The following is a 15272-nucleotide window of genomic DNA, read 5'->3' as shown; positions in this document are numbered from 1 at the left end:
TTAATTTTGTACCAACTTAAATCATTGATTTTTTCATTTAATGATTAATTAAAATAAATGAACTAAAATATATTATAATTAGAAATTGGATTAATTAGTCAATGAAAGTCTAGATAGTTATTATCTGTTTTGCTTGAAGTATTTTTCTAGTGTATTTAATTAAATAGAAAATTAATATTTAAGTTGATTTTTTAATCATGATACTTAAATATTTGAAATTTTTCTTAGATATTTAATTAAATAGGAAAATTATATTTTTTGTTGAAAATTAATTTTTATTAATTTGGGGCCAACATAAAATTAGAGTAATTTTCCAGGATTTATTTTTATTTTATTTTAAAGCATTTTCGAAATGCAATATATATTTATAGAAAATTAAATTTGAGTTGTAAATTAATTTAAATTAATTTTGAAACAACTTAAATTGAATAATTTTTTAAATATTTATGGAAATTATTACTAAGATGGAAATAATTCACGTTATTTATCCATCTAAGTATAATTTATAAATATTAAATTAAAATTTATATTTGGAATTTTTCATTCTAAATTGGAAATTTTAATTAAACAAATATATATTTTAAATAAATTGATTAAAATAAATATTAGAAGAAAATACAACCCTTCATTAAATAATGAGCTTTATTATAAGGATATTCGATCTCCATTGTTGGTTTTACATAGCTATTGTTTTAGTGAGTAATCCTCCCTAATGGAGGAACGTTCATTAGCAAGTTAGCACCGTTTAATCTCGAAAGATAAGTAATCTTGTAAGTTTTTTATATAGTTTATGACCACCCTAATGGTGGCGACTGTATAAGACTTGCAAGAATATGAAACAATGGTGGAAGCTCATAAGATAGAATAGCCTTGACTCTCGCCTAAACGGGACAACGCGGATTCAAATCTTGATCGAATAAAAGGTTGCTAGAATATTGATCATTTTAGATGAGTTGACAACTCTATTCAATGAATGGTAGCTTTGACTCTCGCCTAAACGGGACACTGATATCATTTTGTTGAAAACCTTGGAAATTATTTAGGATTGTATGTTTTAGTATTTTCACTTGTCATTCCTACTTGCTATGTGCTTCATAATTTCTGAATTGTGTATGAATTTGTATTGAACCATGTTATTTTCTGTTATTAAATTGTAGTTTAATTTCGAATCTTCATTGTTGGTCTAACTTGATTTGTTTTTCTAATGAGATAAATCCCTAATGGATTTTCACCATTAGACTAACATAATAGTGTTAGATCTCGAAAGATAAATATTGTATGTGCAACATCTAGCTGTTCATCAATTGATGACACCTTAGACTGGTGTTTTACAATATGAAACAAGAAGATTGTATAAATAAGATTACTTTGACTCTCGCTAATCGGAGCATCGTTGGATTCTTATTTAAAACGAAATTATCCTAATTCCTCTTAGCTTATTCATTTCGAACTAGCTTAATGACATATCATTGGATGAATGGTCTATAAATCATATAAAGTCTTATTTTCTCTTAAGAAATTAGATGACGCATATGATTATATTCCCGGAATTCTATCCCAAAATGATATAAATCCTCAATCTTAGATATCTCCTACTTGTATAGGCAAATCATAGAGTTAGATTAGTAGTGGTGGTCCAAGAAAGAATTACTAATTATACAGTTACACTTTCACAAGTGTTTCATAACCATTTTCTTTCAATGGATTCAAACTGTATGAGTTTAGTATTCTGTGACCAGAATCCACTTGCACTATTCTAAGAACTCTTTGATGTAACTAAAGTAAGTCATCAAAAGATACAACCACATATTTTATAAATCTATGGCATTTGTATCTTGTTCATAGTGGTTTTGACAAGATCATTCTCTGCAAAGAGTTAATATGCCTATATCCACTGAAATTAAGTTCATCTCATTCGCAGATGGATGTACATTCAGGGGTGGATATGAGTTTTCGTTGTATTCTTAAAACGATCACTCTAGATTTTACCTTATGCAAAAGAAGTTTGAAATGTTTGAAAAATTTCATGAATTTCTAGCAATGGTAAGTGGTTAAAGATCTTGCGAACTGATAGGGGTGGAGAAAAAGTTAGTAGATATGCAGTTCAAAGATCATTAATTTGATTTTTGAATTATATCCAAACTTACCTCCCCAGAAATTCGAGTTGCATATTGATGATTAGTTACTAGTCGTTGCCTAAATCCTTCTATGGTAATAAAATTTCAGAATGATGTAATGGTTGTATACTTAATGTAAATCATTACTAGATTCATGGATGACCTAATTGAAATCTTAAGAAAAGCTAGAACTGCTAACCTTGGTTTGCATGTTTGTTAGCTATTCTAAGTGATTAGGGGTGGATCATCCCATAGTCATTAGATAAGAAAGTGTTTGTTTAAACAAATACTGCTTTTCTAAGAAAATGACTAAGTCTGAAAATAAAGTAGCAAATAAAGGAGATATTTTTTTTCTTGATTCCAAAAGTGTTCTATCATCTTATTTTACAAGATGATCCCACTGCCTCTGTTGTCTTAACACAACTGAAGAGGTCTATACCATTTAGTTTTCTTAGACATAGTTCACGGTACCTTGTCGTAGTGGGAGAGTTTCTAGGAACTCACTCTTCTTATGACTTGGAAGACACTAGTGATTAAAATCCATTGTGAGTTTAAACAAGTAATGGATTGTCAAGATAAGAAACTAAGAAGAAAGCCAAGAGAACTATAGTTTGATCCATTCACATGGAGTAACCTAAAGTTTTCTGTTACAAGGACATAATAGGAAATTTTCGTTCATAAGTCTATTCAATGGACTTAACAAAACTTCCTATTCCTAGTATTATAGGTTTGAGTTTATCTAAACCTATGGCTTATGGTATACCTGGAAATTACTTATTCTAATGCAAGCATGAGATGCTGGAGCATTTTCTTTCCAATGGCAATCTATAGAAGCTTCAAAACTTCTAAGCATAGATTTTATTTATCTAAGGAAAAGTCTCAACTATTCCAGAGAAGATAAAGCCATGAAAGAATTTCTTAAAATCAACAGTGAGAGGTCTCAGATATGCTTTAGTATGCCGTAGACCGTACACTCGCCGTTGAGTGGGAGTAATGAGTAAGTATCAGATTAATCCAGGAGAAGAACATTGGAAGACAATCAAGTAAATCTTAAGATTAAGAAGAGGAACTATATGTTAGTCAATAAGGGTGTTTGTTTGAAACTCTTAGACTACACCACATCAGATTTCGAGACTTGCCTGTGTGCTAGAAAATCTGCTGATGAGATGGTGATTACTTTGGGGGTGGAGTAGTGATTTTGGAGAAGTGTAAAAACCTATCTGAAATCTCTTGGTCTACCAGAAAGAGACTGAATGTTAAAAGTTGCAGGAAAGATACTTTTTCAGTCTAAGGAAAGTTCTATACATTTGTGGCAGTGTTCCAACTTGCCTTAACTACTAGGGTTACTTCCTGGATAACCAAAGAGTAGTTGCCCAAAAGTATAGAATCCAGTATCCCAAGAGAGTAGACATATAGAGAGGAATTTCACATTATCAAGGATTTTGTGATTAAGGAAGAGTAATGGTGGAGAATAGGTTGTGTTTAATTCAACCTATCAGATCCTATTACGAGGAGTTTACTACTATTACACTTGATTGGTATATCAAGGTGTTAATGATTATTTAAAATGCACTTTTTGTTTTATATTAGTGCAAGTGGGAGTTTGTTGGGTTTTATGCCCTAAATAAAACTCATTTCATATAATCAGATTTACTTATTAATAAAGATCAGAAATAACATTTTATGTTGCATGGTTCACATGATTTATTTCATGATTATATGTATATAATGTATGAATTCCTTTTAAGTCCAGAACATATGTGTTTGTTAAAGATTATAGTGTTGTCAGCACAGTGGAATATAATCTTTATTATATGTTCAAAAGTTTATTCCCTGATTTGTCAGAACACTGGATTTAGACTGACATGGTATAATCAGCGATAGGTATTCTTACACCTTGGAAAAGTGTTATGTCCTTTCCAGGACATTGGCAAAGTTTACCAGTATCGGATGTATGGAGTATACATCGGAAGGGACCGATATTGAACTTTGATTAGATATGTTGAAATTTACCGTAATATCTATTCAATTCAATATCACCTGTTGATCCTAGATCACATGATCAAAATCCTGATATGGTTAGGCTCAATTTCAAGAGTGTTACTCGTGTTCTTTGATTTGTTAGTTAAGCCTAGTTTTGTATCAGGGTGATACGTACATTTTGGGAACACGGTAATGTTGGAAATTATTTTACCAGGATCTTAGATCTACTCACAAGTATGTTGTTTAAACACCCTAAATATGAACTTTCTAAAACGATAAATTAAACACATATAAAGTTAAGAAAAGCTTACATTGATGCAGCAGAATTAATGTCTCCTTCCACTCAGATCTCTAACCCTCGAATCCTTTCTGTAGCAGAGTATAATCAAGATCTGAGCCCGAATGTCCTTCTTCTTCAAGTTTGATCCTTCACAGTCTTCCAATCTATGATTGAGTTACTGCTTGCTGTGTGTGGGCACTTACTCTCTCACTAGGGTCACGAAATTGATGAAGGAGAAAAGAGAAAGGGATTTCGACCAGGTATAGAAAGTGGGGAAGGCTCAGTTTTTCTGAAGAGAGAAAATTCTGTCAGAAATCTAATGAAAGCATGTGAAAGCATGTTTTGTGACTGAGCCATCACTTTCTATTTATAGGCAAATACTAGGTCTAGGTTAGGATTTATTTGGCATTAAAATAATGAAAATATTAATTTGAAAAACCTATTTAAGTGGCCGGCCATGGTGTGTTATTGGGCCTCACTTAATTTTGCAGTTTTATCAAATTTTATCTCTATTTTCTCAAAAACGCCAATTTTCCAATTCTAACCTTTTAAATGCCAAAACTAATTATTTAATAACTAAAATAGATTATTAAATAATATTGTCATTTAATTTAATTATTAATTAGACATATAAAGTCCATTAATAAATAAATAAACCTAGAAAACTCTTTTCTTTACAATTTCACCCCTGCTTAGTGAAAATTCATAAAATTAGACATAGTCTAACTTTAGAATTATAATTGATCAATCACGAATCAATTAATGAGTCTTACAAGCAGAATGTTCTCAACTAGAATGGGGACCATGGATCTATATGCTGAGCTTCCAATAAGTGAACCAAATTTACCAAGTAAATTCCTACTTATTAATTCTTCGTTGAATCCACTCTTAGAACTTAGAATTGCACTCTCAGACTTATATAGAGCATATTGTATGTTCCACGATATCAATATACTATCTCATTTAACCATTGTTATAATCTTATTGTGATTTAAAGATCCTCTATATAGATGATCTACATCGAGATGGGATTTCTTTACCGTTCTCACCCCTCAATGTATTTTGCCCCTTAAAACACTTAGCTACCTGTAAATGGTGTTTAGTGATCTAATGATTAGTCAGTTAAACAAGAGCTCATCCATTTACTTCTATTTGCTAAGCTCGAAGGGAATCATCACTTGACTTCTATACACCAGTAGAAGCTACAGATTCCATATTTATGTTCAGCACTCCCACTCAATCATACTATCATATTCCCAAAATATACGTATCACCTTGACTCAAAAGTAGGCTTAACTAATAAATCAAAGAACATGAATAGCACTCCTGAGTTGAGCCCAAGCATATCAGGATTTAGATTCTTTTAATCTTAAGATCAACTACTGATATTGACTTGGAAAGATATGTATAACGGTAAGTTTGTAATATCTTAACTTAGTTGCAATATCGGTCCAGTCCAATGTATACTCCATACATTCGAAACTAGTATACTTTACTAATGTCCTGGAAAGAACATAACACTTACTCCAAGTGTAAGTACACATCATCGCTGATTATCACATTAGTGTAAATCCAATAACACTGATGAAACAGGGACCAAAACTTTTGATTCATATGATCACAATCACATTCCACTGTGTTGACGATACTGTAATTGTGAATAAACATATGATCTGGATTTAACTGATTTTGTGTGTATGAATGTAATAAACATATCAAACATATTAAACCATTAGCATGTAAAATTCATGCAAACATCAATCACTTCAAATTTCTTATATTGATAACTAATCAGATTGTAAAGAGTTTTATTTAGGGCATAAAACCCAACAGGTAATGCAATTGAGTGGGAGCGCTAACATAAATATGGAATCTATAGCTTCTATTTGGCAAATAGAAGTAAAGGATGATTTCCTTCGAGCTTAACCAAACGAAGATAAATGGTGGAGATCTCATTTCACTTAGGTGAAATATCATTTATACAGGGTTAAGTGTTTTAAGGATAAAATACATTGTAGGGTGTTACGGTTATTTAATCCCTGTACAGTGTAAATCATCTATATAGAGGATCATTGATCACATTAGGGTTATAACAATGGATTACTAATGACGTGTCTATATCGTGGAACATATAGAGCGTTTCTATATGACTGAGAGTGCAATTCCAAGTTCTAAGTGTCACTACTACAAAATTGGGATTTAGTGACACTATTTAGTGACTCGCACAAAACTGCGTGTCACTAAATGGTTAGGGGTGAGCTTTAGTGACATGCACATAAAGACCCTAAAAATTCAACGTTAGTGTCCCATAATTTGCGTCACTAAAAATATGAGGTGTCACTAAAAAATAATTCCCATATTTTCTATTATTTTTTTTTTAAAAAAAAAATTATTGACTTATAGTGACACGCTAAGCGTGACTGCATACATATGCCCTGACACACCTGGCGCGTCACTATATCACAAACATTAAATTAATTTTAAAATCATAAAACAAGGGCACAATACTCAAAAAAAAACTAATTTTAAATAATAAATATTTTTATTTAGAAATAAAATTCAATAAAGAGAGTCAACACTAAACATTTAAACCGGCTCTCTAATCAATAAATTGAATATAATTAATTTATTTCCCTAAAAAAAAGAGAAAATAACTAATTTATATAATATATTATATAAAACAAAGTAGAAAACCCTAATTTCTCTATTCAGATATTATTTCAGCCGCTTCAAAGAAAACCTCTCTCTCTTCAAAAAAAAAAAAGCTTCTATTCACTGGGATTTCCTTCTCTCTTCGTCGGATTTCCTTCGTCTCACTGTGACGGCGATGACCTCCAAGGGCAACGCCTGAGACACGACCATGGATGACTCCCACTGCTCCACCGCCGGCTTCTTCGCTGCCCAAACGCCCACGGTCTTCCCCGTATCTTTCCAGATCTATCTCTGATCTGTGTAGGTGGACCAGCTCCGACTATGAACTACTTGCCCAGCCGCCGCTTTTTGTACATTGGAGAAGGTTATCGACTCTCTTCTCTACTTTCCCTCTCTTCAGATTTCTTTATTTTTTGCAGATCCACGATGATGGTTACTGTTCGAGATGAGTGATTGTGGGTGTTTGTAGTGGACGACGGTTAGCGGTCAACACCGATTAGGACGCTCATTGCCGGGATTGAAAATGAGCTAGAATATTTAGGTTTTGATAATTTTTTCTGATTTTTTGTCATATTTATTTTGAGTTTATATTATGTATTTAGGTTTGTATATATTTTTTATTATTGGTATTGGGTGTTTTTCTTTGAGAAGATCAGTACATTGTAAATTAATTGTAATATTTTTTATTTCATTTAGTAAATTAACTTATTTTATTTTACTGTGCGTGAATGATTTTATTTATTATTAATATGATTGTATTTATATTGCCTAAAACAATCATTTATATTCTATAAAAAAAATCTAATTAATTTTTATATTATTATATCCATTAATATTAATAATTGTATCTTTTAAATTATATAAATGGAATGTTAGAAAAATTAGAAAAATAATTAAAAAATAAAATAAAAATAGATTTAGTGACACTTTGGGAGAGTGGGTATTATCTTTAGAGTCTGACAATTTGGGACTCTAAAAGTCTACAGTGACGTGCTTTGAGCATCTCTAATACAATTTAGTGACGCGTGTTGAGTGTCACTAAATAATACATTTCTAGTCACCCACATTAGTGACATGCAATGGAGTGTCACTAAAAATATTTAGAGTCTCTTGAGGCGCGTCACTGAAGCCCATTTTTGTAGTAGTGTGTGGATTCAATGAGGAATTAATAAGTTAGGGAATTTACACTTATGAAACATCCTTTACTATATGCTTTACTAAGTTAGGGAATTAATAAGTTCTAAGTGTAGTATATTTGAATCCACCCAAACTTCTGGAAACTAGTTCATAAATACACTTATGAAACATCCTTTACTATATGCTTTACTTATCAAGGGATACTGAAATCTTTACTGTTTTAAAAGTACATCTGAATTAACAGAAGACATATCTCTCATATTTTAAAATATGTAATTGAGATAATACAGTGTAGACTTTTCTTCAGTGATATAACTTTCTGGTATTTTCGAATAGACCAAGTTATAGTTCTTCTCTGGTAGAGCTTGAATTATTATACAATAATTCCTCCACCCCCAAAGTAAGCACCATCTTATAGAAATCGAAATTAGATGGTGAGATACAAGGATAACTGATACACAGTTCCTTAATATCTAACATATAGATCACTTTCATAAACCTTTCTTGAATATCTTCTAATGTTCCCTGTTTGATTACATCTCAGATAGCTCCCACTCAATAGCAGATGTCTGGTTAAATAATACTTTTAACCTCTGATTGTTTGGAGAGTTACCTAGTAGTGACTTTTGTATTAGTCTAAAACTTTAAGTTAAGACTAAGTCATCAACATAGCAGACTAGTATTTTGAAGTGAAAAATACATGCCAGAGATAAAGTAATCAAAATTAAGATACCATCAAATTTTATGAGGATTAAGAATTCTTGGTTCAAGTCATTCGAATGGACTGAACTAGAGTTCTTTATCTTATTCTCATAATTCTGATAAGCTATACCTATCCATGTGAATGGTTAGATTTGCTTTTCAGTAATGTTCTTAAGTACCTATCACAAGTGTCAACCTAATGAAGATGGGTATAGAATTTTAAAATTCTCCCACCCAATAAAGGTAGTGTGAAACTAACAAAGAACTTTCAAAGGTATCAAACTTTTACTTACAACAGTAAAATCGAAATGGAACATACAATCAAGATCAAGAATTTATATTGACAATAGCTGACTCATTATATTACTTCCATGTTTAAACAAGATATGTGTTTCATAGGGAATTGTGGAATGGACTCCACCCCTAAGAATATACATATAGGGTACTATGGATAACCTCCACCCCTAAGTATATAGAGATTATGATCCACCCCTAAAGGTTGTAAAGATCATGATTCTCTTAGTGTGATAGAGTTTATGTGGAGTTGAATACTATCCAGAGTTCATTAGATATAAAAGATCGTTGAACTGCATAGTTTTCTTAACTTTTCTCCACCCCTATCAGATCATAAGATCCTCTTATTAAACAAATTCTTAATAATTGTATGAGAATTAACAATTATTGATAAACATAGAAATAATTTCTAGTGTTTATATAATATAACTCTATGAAGAGTTTAAAATATTATAGACTTTGCATCAATAATAAAAACACTTACACATACAAACATACAAATATAATGTGGTAATAATTGATGAAGATAAATTAAATGAAGCTCAATCTCATAAATTGCAATAGTAAATTTCGAAAATTAGAAGCTTTATTAATATTAAAAAAAAATGTATTGCAACAATATGAGAGAAAACAGGGATAAATATCCCTAACTAAAATTTGAAATCCAAATTGTCTTTAAATTAAAACAATTAATTCAAAAAATTGAAGAGCTTCATCTTCATCTGGACGATTTCACCCTTGGTCCAGCTTTCTGATCCAACTCAATTGAGTTCAAGTAGCTTGGCCTATAAGAAGAAGAAAAAAAAACAAATAAACAAAGTTAGTCCAGAATTATAAATCCAATTGGATAATAATTCACTAAACTCTTAAAGTTTATAATTGGAAATACCTTGTTTCTTTGCAAGAAGTTTAGGAGACTGGGGTTTCCAATGACCTTTCTCATTGCAGTAGAAACACTTTCCTTTAAGTGTAGCATCACCAGAAGGAGCAGCCTTCTTCATGGCTTTTGTTCGCTTCTTGGTGTTCTTCCACTTCTTCTTCGATTTGGGCTTTGAAGCAGAGGCAACATTTGCTTCAGGTTTCATCGTCCCATTACCATTACCAGGATTATGAGGTTTACTCCTCTTCTTCTTGGGTCCTCCAATCAAATTTTCATAAGTTTGAAGGTCATTGACTAATTCATGAAAGTCAATTTCCTTCTTATTCATGACATAATTTGATGTATATGGTAGAAATGCTGGAGTCAGGCTATTCAAGATAAGACTAACTTGAGTAGCACTGTCCATTTCAGCACCATGATCCTGGGCTTCTTGGAAATAACTGGACATGAGGAGAACATGGTCACGCACGTTTTGATGAGGTTCCATCCGTGCCTTAATGTACTTCTTAGTCGCGTCAAAGCGTGACTGAAGTGATGCCTTACCGAATAGCTCATTTAACTTCGTCATAACTTCAGCAGCCTTCTCGGTTTTAGAAAACTGAGTTTTGAGGGTGTCAACCATGCTAGAAAGCATAAAGTATAGAGCTTTGTCATTTGCTTTCTGCCAACGCTCATACTTTTCTTTCACAGCTTTGGAAGCATATTCCCCAGGCACTTCAGGTGACGGCTCAGTTAAAACAAACAAGGCACTTTCTCCTATGAGAGCAATATTAATGTTCTCATTCCACTTATTAAAGTTAGATCCATTCATCTTGTTTTCAGTCAACAGTGATAACATGGGATTCATTTTGGTAAACAGGATACTACAAAATAATAGAAATCAACAAATAGAAATTAAATAATGGTTTAACACAAAATCAATTCAGAAATTATAAGCACATAGAAAGTAGGAATGATATGAGAAAATACTTAAAAATTCAATCCTAAATAATTTCCAAGGTTTTCAACAAACTGATATCAGTGTCCCGTTTAGGCGAGAGTCAAAGATACCATCCATTGAATAGAGTTGTCAGCTCATCTAAAATGTTGAACATTCTAGCAACCTTTTATTCGATCAAGATTGGAATCCAGCGTTGTCCCGTTTAGGCGAGAGTCAAGGCTATTCTATCTCATGAGCTTCTACCATTGTTTCGCAATTTGCAAGTCAAATATGGTCGCCACCATTAGGGTGATCTATACCATATAAAACACTTACAAACCACTTATCATGCGAGATTAAACGGTGCGAAATTGCTAATGAACGTTCCTCCATTAGGGAGGATTACTCACTAAAACAAACGCGGTGTAAAATTCGCAATGGAGATCGAATATCTTAATAATAATAAAGCTCATTATTTAAAATGTATTTTCTTTATTATTCTAATAAATAAATCTCATTAAATTCTATTTAAGAATTAAAATTCAAAAATAAGAATTTAATATAATATTTATAAAATTATACTTAGATGGTGATTGAAATAAAATTAATTATTTCCATCTTAGTAGTAATCTTAAATATAAATATTAAGGAAATTAATTTAAGTTGAATTAAATAAATAATTAGCAACTTAAAAATTTCCTTTGAGAATATATTTATTGGGTTCGAAAATTTAAAGTATATAAAAATACAATTTTCGAAAATAATAAAAATAGAAAAGAAATACTTCAAGCAAAAATATCACCTATCTAGATATTCTTTTGACTAGTTAATTCAATTTCTAATAATATATATATATTTTTAAATTCATTTATTTTAAATTAATCAATTAAATGAAAAAATCATTGATTGTAGTTGGTCCAAGAATTAATTAAAATAAATAATTAATTTACAACTCAATCTATTTTTCAAGATAAAAAATTCGAAAATATTGCATAATTAAAATGCAAATTTCGAAATTGATTAATAAAATAAAGAAAATATATATATATTTTGAAAATTATTTAAATTTAAGTTGAAAAATTAAATTTCAACCTAAAAATAATTTTCTATTTAATTAAGTGTCATGAAAAATCAATAAATATTTAAGTATCATGATGAAAATCAACTTAGATATTTAGATTCTTCAAGTTAATTAAATGTATTAAATTCAAGAAATAAATAATTAAGTGTAGAGAAGGCTTAATTATTAATTTCTATTTAATACTAGGAAAAATATGCTTAATAAAATTGTACCAAAATTAATTATTTAAATAATTAATTTCACAAAGTATAATATTTTCCTATTTAAATATTAGAAATAATAAGTAGTCTAGAAATTACTATCTAGAAAATATCTTATTTGACTAAGTATCTTTTCAAAAATTTGAAAAATATCTAATTTAAGTTAGATAGAAAAAAATCTAAAACTTAAATAATTTCAAATTTAGATTTAATTAAATATCAAAATTAAGTTGTAACCACTTAATTTGAAGATATCTTTTTAAAGTTAATATTTGAAAAGATATTAACCAAAAAATATCTAAAATATTCTATTTTAAGTTAATATTTGAAAAGATATTAACTTAAAAAATATCTTAAGAATCTTTAATAACTAATGCCTAGGATTCCTCAACTTGATTTAAAATTTAAATCAAATATTCAAATTTAAGTTAGATAAGAAAAATCAGTTGATACAACTAATTTATAACTTAAATAGGAATATTTAATTAAATAAGCTCCAGAAAGAATCTTAGTTAGTTAAAATTCTATATTTAATTAAATACAAGAAAAATACAAATAGTTTGTCTAGAAATAATATCTAAACTAAAAGTGTTTTTCTTAAAATTAACTTTAAAATATTAAAATGAAAATAAATTTCATATATTTTAAAAGTTAATTATGTTGCTAATTCAATTTTATTAGGTCAAACTAATATAATTAACCTAGTACAGTTATTCAAATCAGGCAAATGGGCCTTCACAATTGGGGTAGTTCATGTGAGGGGGTGCTGGGTTCAGTATGTCGTACCCACTTCTATGGCTCCCAACTCTCACACAAGGCCCAAAAGAGAGGAATTTAACCTTAAAATAAATAACTGTTATTAATTGAATAGGTCCAATAACTAAATGGACCTAAATAAAATCTATCATGGTGTGACATTTTATTTAGCAACAACCTATATGTATCTATATTAAAACAAAATAAACATATAGGCTCACACAGGCACACTTTGGATGGATCCTATCATGTTGCTAGGTCATACACAGATGAAAGAAGATTGTAAAATATACCTGTTACAAATTATTAACTTGACCAAGGGAGCCATCAGATCATTAGATCTGGCAAAAAGTAACCATGGCTATTTGCAATCAAGTAATAATAGGTTTTGAAAACTTACACACAAGCTAAAACCACATACTCCTGCAACAAGGTTAGCTGGATAGTTGGAAGTAGGATTTATTTAATTTTAAATAAATAATTTCGAAAAATAAATAATTAAATAAAAAAAATTAATTTAATTTTCGAAAAATAAATAAATATTTATTTCAAAAATAAAAAATTTAAATTTCGAGATTATTTAAAAAAAAAATATTTAAAATTAAACCTACTATTTTAAAAAATTAGGTTTCAACCAACCTAAATATCATTTCAAAAATTTGCTAACTACTTTTAAAAATTAAATGTTATTTTAAAAATAAAAATTAAATAAAAAATTAGAAAAGATAAATAAAATATCTTTTCAGATTTTAAATTTAATTTAAATAAATAAAATAACAAAATTTAAAAGTTAGCAAAATATCTTACATCTATTTAAAATTACATGATTATAAATATCTTATTTTAAATTTAAATAAGGTCAAATATCTAAAAAGATTTAATTTTTAAAAAAATATATATATAAAATCTGACCTTAAATTTAAAAATAAGATAAGATATAATCAAATTTAAAAATAAGATAGATTTTTAAGCAAGAAGATAGATACTAATTCTATTCAAATTCAAATTACACTAATATCTTGAATTAAATTTAAAAAATATTAAATTAATTCAAAAAGATAATTAGAATTGAATTAGGAATAGTAATAGTATATATACAAAACTATACAAAAAATCGGAAGTTAATTCCATGAAAAAGCATGAAAAATCGAAGAAAAACGAAAAAATTGTGAACTGTACGGACAGTTCTGCGATCGCAGAAAAATTTCAGCACAGCCCCGATTTTTTCAAATCTTCAAAAATTCATAACTAATTCAAATAAAATCGAAATTGAGTTCTGTAAAAGGCTAACTTGCTTAATTTTTTCCATACTATCCAATAAAAATAATTCCAGAAACAAAATCACAATTATTTTTCACGAAAATTTACAAACATCAATCAATCATCAAATAACACTCAATACAACATGATACCATCCAAAAACAAACAAACAATCATTTTAAAGTCCAAATTTCATGCAAGTAAATCAATTACCATGGCTCTGAGGCCAGTTGTTGGAAATTATTTTACCAGAATCTTAGATCTACTCACAAGTATGTTGTTTAAACACCCTAAATATGAACTTTCTAAAACGATAAATTAAACACATATAAAGTTAAGAAAACCTTACATAGATGCAGCGGAATTAATGTCTCCTTCCACTCAGATGTCTAACCTTCGAATCCTTTCTGTAGCAGAGTATAATCAAGATCTGAGCCCGAATGTCCTTCTTCTTCAAGTTTGATCCTTCACATTCTTCCAATCTATGATTGAGTTACTGCTTGCTGTGTGTGGGCACTTACTCTCTCACTAGGGTCACGAAATTGATGAAGGAGAAAAGAGAAAGGGATTTCGACCAGGTATAGAAAGTGGGGAAGGCTCAGTTTTTCTGAAGAGAGAAATTTCTGTCAGAAAACTAATGAAAGCATGTGAAAGCATGTTTTGTGACTGAGCCATCACTTTCTATTTATAGGCAACTACTAGGTTTAGATTAGGATTTATTTGGCATTAAAATAATGAAAATATTAATTTGAAAAACCTATTTAAGTGGCCGGCCATGGTGTGTTATTGGGCCTTACTTAATTTTGCAGTTTTATCAAATTTTATCTCTATTTTCTCAAAAACGTCAATTTTCCAATTCTAACCTTTTAAATGCCAAAACTAATTATTTAATAACTAAAATAGATTATTAAATAATATTGTCATTTAATTTAATTATTAATTAGACATATAAAGTCCATTAATAAATAAATAAACCTAGAAAACTCTTTTCTTTACAATTTCACCCCTACT

The sequence above is a fragment of the Cannabis sativa genome, chromosome 4, assembly GCF_029168945.1.
Source record: "Cannabis sativa cultivar Pink pepper isolate KNU-18-1 chromosome 4, ASM2916894v1, whole genome shotgun sequence".
NCBI lineage: Eukaryota > Viridiplantae > Streptophyta > Magnoliopsida > Rosales > Cannabaceae > Cannabis > Cannabis sativa.
This window is presented reverse-complemented; position numbering follows the sequence as displayed.